Source organism: Octopus sinensis, linkage group LG2 (genome assembly GCF_006345805.1).
Source record: "Octopus sinensis linkage group LG2, ASM634580v1, whole genome shotgun sequence".
In the NCBI taxonomy this organism is placed as follows: domain Eukaryota; kingdom Metazoa; phylum Mollusca; class Cephalopoda; order Octopoda; family Octopodidae; genus Octopus; species Octopus sinensis.
In genome coordinates this window covers 114,668,868-114,680,516 of record NC_042998.1, presented here as the reverse complement: position 1 = coordinate 114,680,516, position 11,649 = coordinate 114,668,868, and the positions used below count along the sequence as shown (strand labels likewise).

Below are 11,649 nucleotides of genomic sequence, written 5' to 3'. Positions count from 1 at the left end.
ATGCGTACACGCGTACGATAATGTGCGTGCAATGATGATTAATATGCTTTCATCTTATTTTTAGTGAAGCTAAACACTACATACATGTATGTATATACATATATATATTTATATATTTATTTATTCATTTATTTATTTATATACACAGACGCACGCATACGCACGTAACTTGGGACACAGTATTAAATATATATATATATATATGCGTGATTAAGTATATAAATATAAACATATAGATGGTTACGTGCGCCCGTATCAATGAAAGATTGTGTGTTGGTATATTTTCGTTTTGTTCAAGTATTTATATTTGAGAATACTATTGCGCGCATATATATTCTTTTATTCTCATATATATATATACACATATTGTGTGTGTGTGTATGAACTATGTATGCACGTATATATAAATATATATATACTTGCGTTTATTTATATATATTTTATATTTATCGAAGAAAGCCCCTATTAATTCAAAGATAACACAATATATTTTGTATATATATTTTTCAAAAAAAAAAAAAGACAACAAAATTTTAAAAAAAACATCTCCATGACCATGTCAACGCAACAATTGGCATATAAAATTCTATTTATCAATTCTTTTGCTTCTGCCATGCGCACAAGAATTTGTGACATTTTGATCAAAAACAAAATATATATAAAATATGAAAATTTTAAATACACATGTAAATACAATACAACTAATACATAAAAATAAAATATGAAGAGCATAAAAGAAATTTGCATATATATTTATAAGTCAATATATTGAGAGAAACTTTCTTAGAAATGCGGGTGTGTATGTAAGTATGTATAAATGAATGTTTGCGAATATGTGCGTGCAAGAGAAATTGTAGCAAGTTGATAGATACATAGATACAGTTATGATTATTTCTATGTCTATATGCGTGTAATATATGTGTGTGTCAGAGAAAGAGAGACAAAGAGAGACAGAGACACAAAGAGTGAGACAGAGAGAGAGAGAGAGAGAGAGAGAGAACGGGAGAGACTGACAGGCAGACAAGATGAAACGCATTGAGAATCGAGAGCTGCATAAAATACAATTACACTTCAGCAGAAACGCATAACCTCTTCGTATACATATAATGTATACACAGAGGCAGCGTTCAGTTTCACACATGCATATATACGCGAATACGGGTGTATGTTGTGAATATGGGTTTGCGTATGGTTGCGTGTAGAGAGAGTGCGTTCACACATCAACAGATACTTACACGCTCATACGTCAGGCAAACATATGTGTTATACATAGTATAAATATGTACTTATATATCTATATCTATCAAGCAATATCTGTATCTATCTATCTCTCTAACAATGTATGTATGCGTGTAGATATATATATATATATATTATATATATATATATCTGTGTGTGTGTTTGTACATATATATATATATATACTTACACACAGAGATACGTATCCTCACATGCATACATAGATAAATAGATAGGGAGACAGATAAAACAGATAGATGTAGAGATAGGTAAACAAATAGACAAAAATATAGAAAGATAGATAGATAGATAGAGAGATAGATAGACAGATAAATAGATAGATAGGTAGATAGATAGATAGATAGATAGATAGATAGATAGATAGATAGATAGATAGATAGATAGATAGATAGATAGATAGATAGATAGATAGATAGGTAGATAGGTAGTTAAAAATGGAGAACGATACTTACACTTACAAACACATACGCGTTTCCTGATAGCTCCGTTAATATTAGAGAAACCGTACACACATAATGCAATATATATATATATATGCATATATATATATATAATATATATATATATATATATATATATAGATATATACATATATAGATATATATGTATGTATTATATGGGTATGAATATATATATATATATATTTATATATATAAATATATATATATATATATATTAAATATGTATGTATGCATATATATATATTTATATATAAACATATATATATATATACATATATATATATATATTTATATATATTTATATATATATATATTTATATATATATATGTATACATGTATACAAATCTTCCACAATATATACATAGGGTATGTGCTTGTGTGAGTGGTGTGAGTTAGTGTGTGTGCGCGCGCGCGTTTAGCGCGTTTAGCTGTTAGATCTGGGACCACACTATATAAAACAGCATAAATATTTTCCTCAGTAATCCAACACAAAATATTTCGTGTCGAACAGAAGAAAATGGCGAAAAGAGAAAAATAAAATCGACGAAGCAAATGGAGGAAAAATATCGTATAATTCTAAATATCATGGCAGTATTGTTATGTATAGCTGAGGGCAGTTTTAAAACGGGTGTACAGCAGCGATGCATTTAGATACATAAATGTACATAAGCGTCTGTGTATTGGGTAGATTTATTCGGTTGTAGGCTGAAATTATTGATAATGTCGATAAATCCCACATACACATATGTATGTATGCTATATGCACATATGTATATATAATATATATTATATATAATATATTATATATTATATATATATATATATATAACTGTGTGTATGATCGTTGTATTTACTGATATATATATATGCTTATATGTATGTTTATATATGTATGTACATATATAGAGAGACATATAAACATTTACATTTATACACCCGTACATAAACATATATATTTATACACACATGCATATACGCATATGATATACACTGACACATATCTACCTATGTAAGCATATATATATATATTATATATATATATATATACATGCATATATACATATATATATATATATGTGGTGTGTGTGTGTGTGTGTGTGTATGTGTATATCAGTGTGCGTGTGTGGATGTATACGTATGTGTTCGTCTGCATGCTTGTATATATATTGTGTGCATTTGTATAAATCTTATAGACTTGTTGATATCAGTGCCTGTGTGTATACATTAGTTTTACATGCAAATCAATTCCAAAATGTTTCTTGCGTGTTTGGATTTCAATAAATGCATACAGCCACTAATGAAAATATTTTTTGCCTGGGTACACGAATATCAGGACATTATACATACATACATTACTGTTATATATATATATACATGCTCATCAACATTACATAGAATATATATATATATATATGTGTGTATATGCTATAGTCATAAACATATATGCTATGGACATAAGCATATATGTAAGACTGCAAATAGATAACTATATAAATGTGTGTGTGTATCTATATGTATATACGCACACACAAAAACAAACACACACACACACATATATATGCGTATAAATATAGTTATGTATATCACTTCTATATGTATGTTTATGTAAAATTTTTTCCTGTTTTTTGAAATCTCTCCGTTTCTTTCTTCTTCGTTCCTTTCTGTCTTTCTTTCTTTTTTGTCTCTTTCTTCCTTTCTCTCTCTCTCTCAGTGAATACGCACATACTATATAGTTAAACACATACCTATATATATATATATATATATGTGTGGTGTGTGTGTGTGTGTGTGTGTGTGTATGTATATATATATTCATATATACACATATATATATATATATGTACATATATATATGCAAAGAGAAAGAGAGAGATAAACACACATGAATATACTCATATAAATGCGTTGTATATATATACACACATGTATAGATATGAATGTCCTTTTCGTTAAAACTCAAAAGAAAGTGACTAAATTATTGAGAATGAAAGGAGAATAATACTGAAAGATCCATTAATAGCAATTCGAAATACCCATACAGGCCTTTAAAAGCATCGGTATATCATATATTCAGAACTAACAGGGTAATAAATCGCCTACATTTTGAATTTGACCATTAGATTTACTGTTAGTTGATATTTTTTTTTTATATCACTATGTTTCTCTGTTTATCTCAGGCAGCAGCTCTTTCAATATAAGATATTTGTAATCTCAGGTATTAGTTGATTCTTCTGTAGCACCACATGTGTATTGGAATGCAATACCACACACACACACCTACAAACACACACATACACGCACATACACACACATACACACACATACACACTCAAACACATGCATACGCACGCACACACACATACACTACTTTCAATAATGAATGTTTTAGCCCATTTGCTAACATGGTCACATGGTCACAATCTGCCTACATGTCAAAATGTATGTGTAGATATATATATATATATATATATACAAAGAGAAAGAAGAGAGAGAGATGGATATGTATAAGCATATATATATATATATATATATATATATATATATGTGTGTGTGTGTGTGTATTACGGATTGATACAAAGAAACATATATATATACGCAGATACATACATATACATATATATATATATATTATATATATATATTATATATATATATGTAGAAATATATACATCCATGCAACCAGCCATACATACATATATATGAACTGACGCGCATACATACGAGTAACAAAATAACAGGATTTACGTAATCACAGTCATTGTCCGAAAGACGCTTCAGCTATAAAGAATTGTGTACCACAAAGTGAGTGCCACTGTGACATTGCATGCGTCAATCTGAACACTATAGTATATATCTAGCTGTGTTTGTTTCTTTGTATCAATCCGTAATAGAGAGATAGATAGATAGATAGATCGATAGATAGATAGATAGATAGATAGATACATACATACATACATACATACATACATACATACATACATACATACATAGATAGATAGATAAATACTTGTATTGGAGTTCCGACTGATGCATGCAATCACACACTGGCACTGACTGTGTGATGCACACTTCCTTATTGTTGAAGGGACTTTCGGACAATGAATGTGATCACGTTAACCCTGTTACTTCGTAATTCGTATGTGTTTGTATATATATATAGATAGATAGATAGATATAGATACATACATACATATATATATATATATATATATATATATATATATATATATATATAGATATATATATATATATTTATGTAGGTGAATGAATTATCCTAGCATGGAAAATTCGTTTATCCGATACCTGGTTAGCAAATTCACATCATAAAACACGGTTGAAGCGACCTGTCAAGGGTAGAAACTCCGGGTTCTTGTGTGGAAATTTGTGTGTTTTTTATATGAATAAATGAAAGAATGGAGTCGAACGAAGATTTTAACAAAATTCCTTTACTCTCGACACATGTTTCGAAGACGGCATACTTTTAATACCTATTTTTACTACTCCCTCCTTCTACCCCTTTTTGACGTCATTGCTTATAACGGATTATTAAAAAAAAACACTCATTATCACTGTGGTCACCAAGTAGGCAATCATCACAAATTTTGTTCGTCTTGTGGCTGAAAGAGGCTCCTTATCTTTCCTGATGAGAAGATGGCATAATGCACCATTTATTCCTTCGGAATTAAAAGTATGCCGTCTTCGAAATATGTGTCGAGAGTAAAGGAATTCTGTTAAAATCTTCGTTCGACTCCATTCTTTCATTTATTCATATATATATATATATATATATATATATATATATACATAGATAGATTGATAAATATATATGTATGTATATATATATTATATTATTCGTATTATTATTTAATTGAACGCCACGTATTCATTTCCAAGTTTATATATATATATGTGTGTGTGTGCGTGCGTGTGCGTGTGCGTGTGCGTGTGTGTGTGCGTGTGTGTGTGTGTCTGTGCGTATGTGTGTGTGTCACATATTATATATATATATATATATATATTTGTCACCTTAACCTTTGTAGCAGGGGCACGGCAGTGATCTTGAAACTCGTCACTAGGGAACTAAGACAGGTGAGAAACGGGTTTTTTATGATGAACCAGATCTCAGAAAGTACAGACGGACGAAATGACTATAAGCATTTTTCCCGTCCTGCTAACGTTTCTGCCGGCTCGCTTCCTTCATTATATAGAATATTAAAAGACGATAGGTAGAGGATGGTGTGTGAAGGATCCTGGGCATCGATGAGAAGAGTCTAAATAATCTCTGCTGAAGTAGGTTCACGTCGGAAAATATAGACACTTTCAAAACGGCCTTCTTCGGGCAGTGATATAGAGAACGAGGACTTATCTGTTCGGATTTAAAGTTTACAACTCTATCTGAAAAATGCTAATACACGAAAGTGTTCGACACTGATGTGGTATCCATGCGTTCTTTATCTGTGCGTTTATACACCAGTGTGTTTTTACGTGACGGACGTAGGTCTAGCTCTCAGGCATAGCTATAGATGAATAGTCATGTTATTCTGTAAGGAGGCTATGTCGTGAGAATGTGTGGGTTAAATACAAGTGGGAGTGTTGATGAGAGAGTTTCTCTTCCTTAAGAGGAACATGAATAAGTTGAAGTGAAGCTCTCAAAACAATTATTAGCGTACCATATAAAAAGGAAAAAGAGAGAGAGAGAGAGAGAGAGAGAAGGGGAGAGATAAAGAGAGACAGACAGACAGAATGAGAGAGAGGTATATTCCTTCAGGAAGTTTATGAGAGGTACGCGAAAGTAATGAAATTAGCGTAATAATTGAACCTACACTGACAATGTAAATGAAAGCTAGCGGTTAGTAGAGAGATAAGCCGAATATGTGCGAAGGACGCTCCAAATTCATAAATTTGCAGCATCTTTTTTATTCATTATGATATGTTTATAAATGGATTTTTATTCTTTCTCACGCACTCTTTTACTTGATGCTGAAATATCGAACTGTTTCTTGTTTGTTGCATTCTGAAGTATTTCGCTTTCGTGCAAGTCTCGGGACCAATTAAATAAATCCTTATAGTTCATATTCTTGTTACACTGGTTAACATCGCCATTCATATTAGAAGCAGCTATGGCAATATTAGTTGCGTGTCTGGTAGTATATTCAGGACATCTTTCTATATTTTTACTAGTTTTTGTATGTTAGATCATAAAAATTACATATGATTACAAAAAACATTAACAACCCACTCTTCTGGCAAAAGAAATATTGACGATAATTTGTTATTTTTTTCTTTTGATAACGTTCCTAAAATGCATGATATATATTTATATATTTTAACTTCCTGATTTATACAAGAGCTTTAATAAGTATCTGAAGGGAAGTTACTCTCCTATGATCTTGGATAAATTTGTTGCTGGTTTACAGTATATCAAAGGAAAGACATTTGAGATTTCGTGATTATACTTATAATAATCCTACGAAACAACAGCAATTGTGAAATATACATGCATAAATAAATAAATAGATAAATGTGGAGTTGGAGGACAGATTCGTAGAAAATATTTTGGATCAATTTCATCTAGGTTCAAATTTTGTTTAGATTACTATATATTTTAAATAGATTCAAACGACAATTAACATGACAGCAGGCCCACAAACCAAGAAAAGGTGTGCGATGAAGAATGGAAAAAGAATTAAATAGCCTATGTAAATAAAATATGTCAGATTCGTAAAATAGATGTAGGTATTATACAACATCTCAAACATAATTTATAGATGCTCATTTATATATATATATATATATATATATTATATATATATATAATTACATACATACATACATACATATATACTTATATATATATATATATATATATATATATATATATATAATATATATATATATATATATATATATATATATATATATATATATATATATATATACATATATGCCTACAGGGTGCAGTGAATAAATTGTCGTCTAAATTACGCAAAGATGAAAATAACACTGACATCTTATTTTAACATATGTACCAAAATTACAAAAAACTATCTTGAAATACTAAATAGTTTATTTAATAAAATCGCCATTGTCTTCAACCACGGCCGCCAGACGATTTCAGCTCTTCTGGACGGTCTCCTTGTTTACGTTGGGGAATGCTGCCATAATCCTTTCCTTCAGTTCATCTTTGGTGTTACAAGGAGTTTTGTCGGTCTCTCGCTCAACTGCGCCCCACACATAATAATCAAGTGAGTTGAAGTGTAGGGGGGGGGGTTAAGTGACCAGATGTTAAGGGTGATGTGGTCGCAGAAATTGTCAAACAGCAATGACTGTGTTCTCCTGCTTGTGGCATGGAACAGAGTCCTTTTGCCAGATATAGAGTCTTCCAGCATCCACTCTCTTGACCCAGGACATCACTACCTTCCCCAGGAAATTGAGGTAGGCTTCCGAGTTGAGCTTGAGGCCGTGTGGGAAGATGAATCGAGGCATAATATCGCCATCACTAGTGATAACTCCAAGCACCATGATATTGACTGGATGTTTGATTTTTATCACTCTCGGTACCTGTTTTGGGGACACGGCAAGCCAACGGTTCACCATCTGATCCTGGCAGAAATTTTTCTCGTCTCAGAAAAGAAACCAATGCCTGTTCGGTTGGAGGGGATGCTTGAGTTTGTTCAAAAGCTTCGTAGCGCGGTCTTCCTTCTTGTTTTTGAGAGCTTGGGATGAAACATTGACCATTTCTCATCTTGGATGGGGAATACCGAATGTCTTCATGCACTACCTGCCTGAAAGAAACTCAGATATTCCCATGTCCCTGGCGATGGACCTCATTTTGCTTGGTGGGATTATTCTGAATCATGGCCTGGATCTCACCAACATTTTCAGTTCTTTTTTTATCAGAACTATCAGAGTGAGTTTTCCGAGCTGCTGTACTTTTGAAATCACCATTAGACTCATCCAACTCTTGACGAATCTTCTACACTGTCCTCACTCTGAAATGTTCGAATTGGAGCTTCTGACACGAATGCCAAGCAGTACAGTATGTCGTTTCCAAATTTCTGGCAATTAGATTGCGGCATGGTGGTGTTTTTCTCACAGACGGTGCCCAACTACGATACTGTGTAGTCTACAAAATCCCAAACAAACTATGTTTATGCATGAAGTTAAAAATATAAAATGGTGATATTTACCCATCACATCCCATATATATACGTGTGTGTGTCTGTGTGTGTGCGCGCGCGCGTCTGTATATAAATATACATTATGTGTGTGTATGCATATATATATATATATATATATATATATGTGTCAGGTAAGACATAATTATTTAATTTTTATGCTCTGCTATGACTTAATTCCGAAACGTGCGTCCGTAGGTAACTTAATATAGAATGATTTTCGTCATTTCTTTCTCTTTTGCCTGCGTTGTTTGTTTTTTAAGTGCTTTGGTTTTACTGGGATCTCCCTTTTAAGTAGAAAGAAGAGCCAAAACATTTTGACTGCTATTTCTAAATTCGGTGTGTGGTGAGGCAAATCGTTGCTTAACCCTTAATTAATTAGTATTACTTAAACCTTCCTTGTATGGGTCTTTTACATGCCGAACTCTACTTGGTGAAATTAATGATTATTTCTAAATTAATTAATTGATTTTACCCTTTATTATTGATATATGTATATATATATATGCATGTATGTATGTATGTATATATATAAATGGTTCTCTATCTACGTTTAGTTTCTTAGTTGCTACCTTTACCACCACCTTATCCCCAAACGTTTCCGCCTCCATTCCCAACCCACTTTCCACTCTGCTTCAGCCATCCTACCCATACCCCGTACTACCTCCTATCGCCTTCTGCGTGCTATCATTCGTTCTAATCTCTCCAAAATGCACACCCTTGACCGCCTTCTCCCACCCGCTTATTCCATCATTTTCTCCCCTCTTTCACCTTCCTTTGCAGATTCCACTCTACGCTACATAATCCATTTAAATTATCTTCTCCACAAGTTCCTCGTCTGCACTAAACAACATAAATTCCACTCACTCTATTTCATTTTGTCAAACCGGTGCCTCTACAGCAACTCCTCCCGACCTCTCTCCTTCCCGATACACTTTCCCCTCATCCTCACCCCAACCCTTCCGTTACTCCTCTCCCACGCACTTACTCTTCCTCTCTCTCTTCCCAGCCTCGACTACTCCAACACCTTTCCAATTCTAACTCATCCACCCCTCCCGACTTCGGTCTGTTCCTACCATTCCTTCTGACATTCCCCTCTCTCAGGAGGCGGGCTCTCGTCTCAGTAAGGGTTTGCGCTTCGTATCCCTCTCTCCATCCAGTAACGAATTTCAAACCCGTGCTGATATTCATAGCTTTGTGCACCGCATCAGGCCATATGCACTTTTCCACAGCACTCCATGTGCATCTAATGAAGAGGACTGCCTCACCGATCTGCGCCACCGATCATCCCACTGGGCGCCAGCTACTGGCTGGTTCCAAGCAAACGATCATTTTGCAAGCATCTGCCAACGTGTTGAGGACCGGTTTAACTTTCGCAGGCGTTCCCGACATGTTAACATCTCCCCAGCCGAACACTTGGCCCTTCAATATCTCCGACGCCGCAAAGACATCATCATAGAACCGGCTTACAAGAGTGGAGCTGTGGTGCTGTGACGCGCAGACCGCTAAAAGGCTGAAGCTCTAAGCCAACTTCTATTGCCTTCTGACCTCCAACGCCACGTCTAACTACCAACAGAATGTGACCTGCAATATCGGCGACCTCATCTCTTCCTCCCGTCTCCCTCATACCGCTCCCCATCTCAATATCCACACCCCACGCACCCCTACCATTTAATTCCTTCCCAAAATCCACAAGCCCAATATCTCTGGTCGCCCCATCAACTCACCCACGGAATTGATCTCAAATACCTCGAGCGTGTTCTTGTCACCCCTAGCGGCTTCTCTCCCTTCCTACATCCACGACACTAACCTTGCTCTCCATCTCTTCCTCCTGGCCCCTCTAAATTTCTCTTCACTCTTCATATCAAGAGTCTTTATATGGTGATCCCAAATAACGAAGGACTTCTTGCACTCAAGCACTCCCTAGACCTTCAACCCAACCCCAGCCTGACTCCTCCACACATCATCGTCTGACCGAACTTATTTTCTCCCTCAACTGCTTCTCGTTCGGGGGATTTTACCAACAATTCTTTGAAATAAATTTTCACACGCTAGGCCACTGGAAGTGAACATTTCTATTAATTTCCATTTCCCTTCGATATGATTAAGTAAATATATATATATATATAATATATATATATATATATATATATATATTATATATATATATATATATATATATATATATATAATGGATCGGACAAAATAATGGAAAACCTAGCATCATAGCATCATAAGTTTGAAATATCTATAAAACCGTCAAAAACTAGTCTATTTTTTTGTTTGGTTTATTATTAGTGTTACTTCATGTTTTGCTAAAATCGCTGTTTCTTTTCAGATATCTTCAGAAAAAAGTAATTAAAAATTCTTGAAAATGACAGATTCATCGGACTTTCAAAGAGATCAAATTGTTTGTGCTCGTATGGCAGGCGCTAGCGTAACGAAAACACCCGAAATGTTTGATGTATCACGAAGTACTGTGTCAAAAGTAACGACACCCTTTGAGAAAGAGGGAAAAACCTCCTCGTCGAAAAAAAACTTATAAGATATAGCTTTCAGATAGGGAGCGTCGGACTCTTACGCGAATTGTTAGAAATGGTCACAAAAGTACAGCTCCCAAGTTTAATGCAGACCTTAATGACCACCTCGAGAACCCAGTTTCCACAAAAACTGTTCGCCGGGAGCTGCACAAAGTCGGATTTTACGGTAGGGTTGCAATCAGAAAACTATTACTTTCAAAAACAAACGT

General features: G+C 34.0%; 1 long non-coding RNA gene across 1 annotated transcript; it reads left to right on the top strand.

Moving 5' to 3' along the window:
- The first annotated feature begins 481 nt into the window (after positions 1 to 481).
- On the top strand, positions 482 to 10,303 carry LOC118761244. Its single transcript, XR_004997236.1, has 3 exons — positions 482 to 493; positions 809 to 811; positions 10,222 to 10,303. It is a non-coding gene; the product is annotated as an uncharacterized LOC118761244 (long non-coding RNA).
- Positions 10,304 to 11,649: the final 1,346 nt, after the last annotated feature.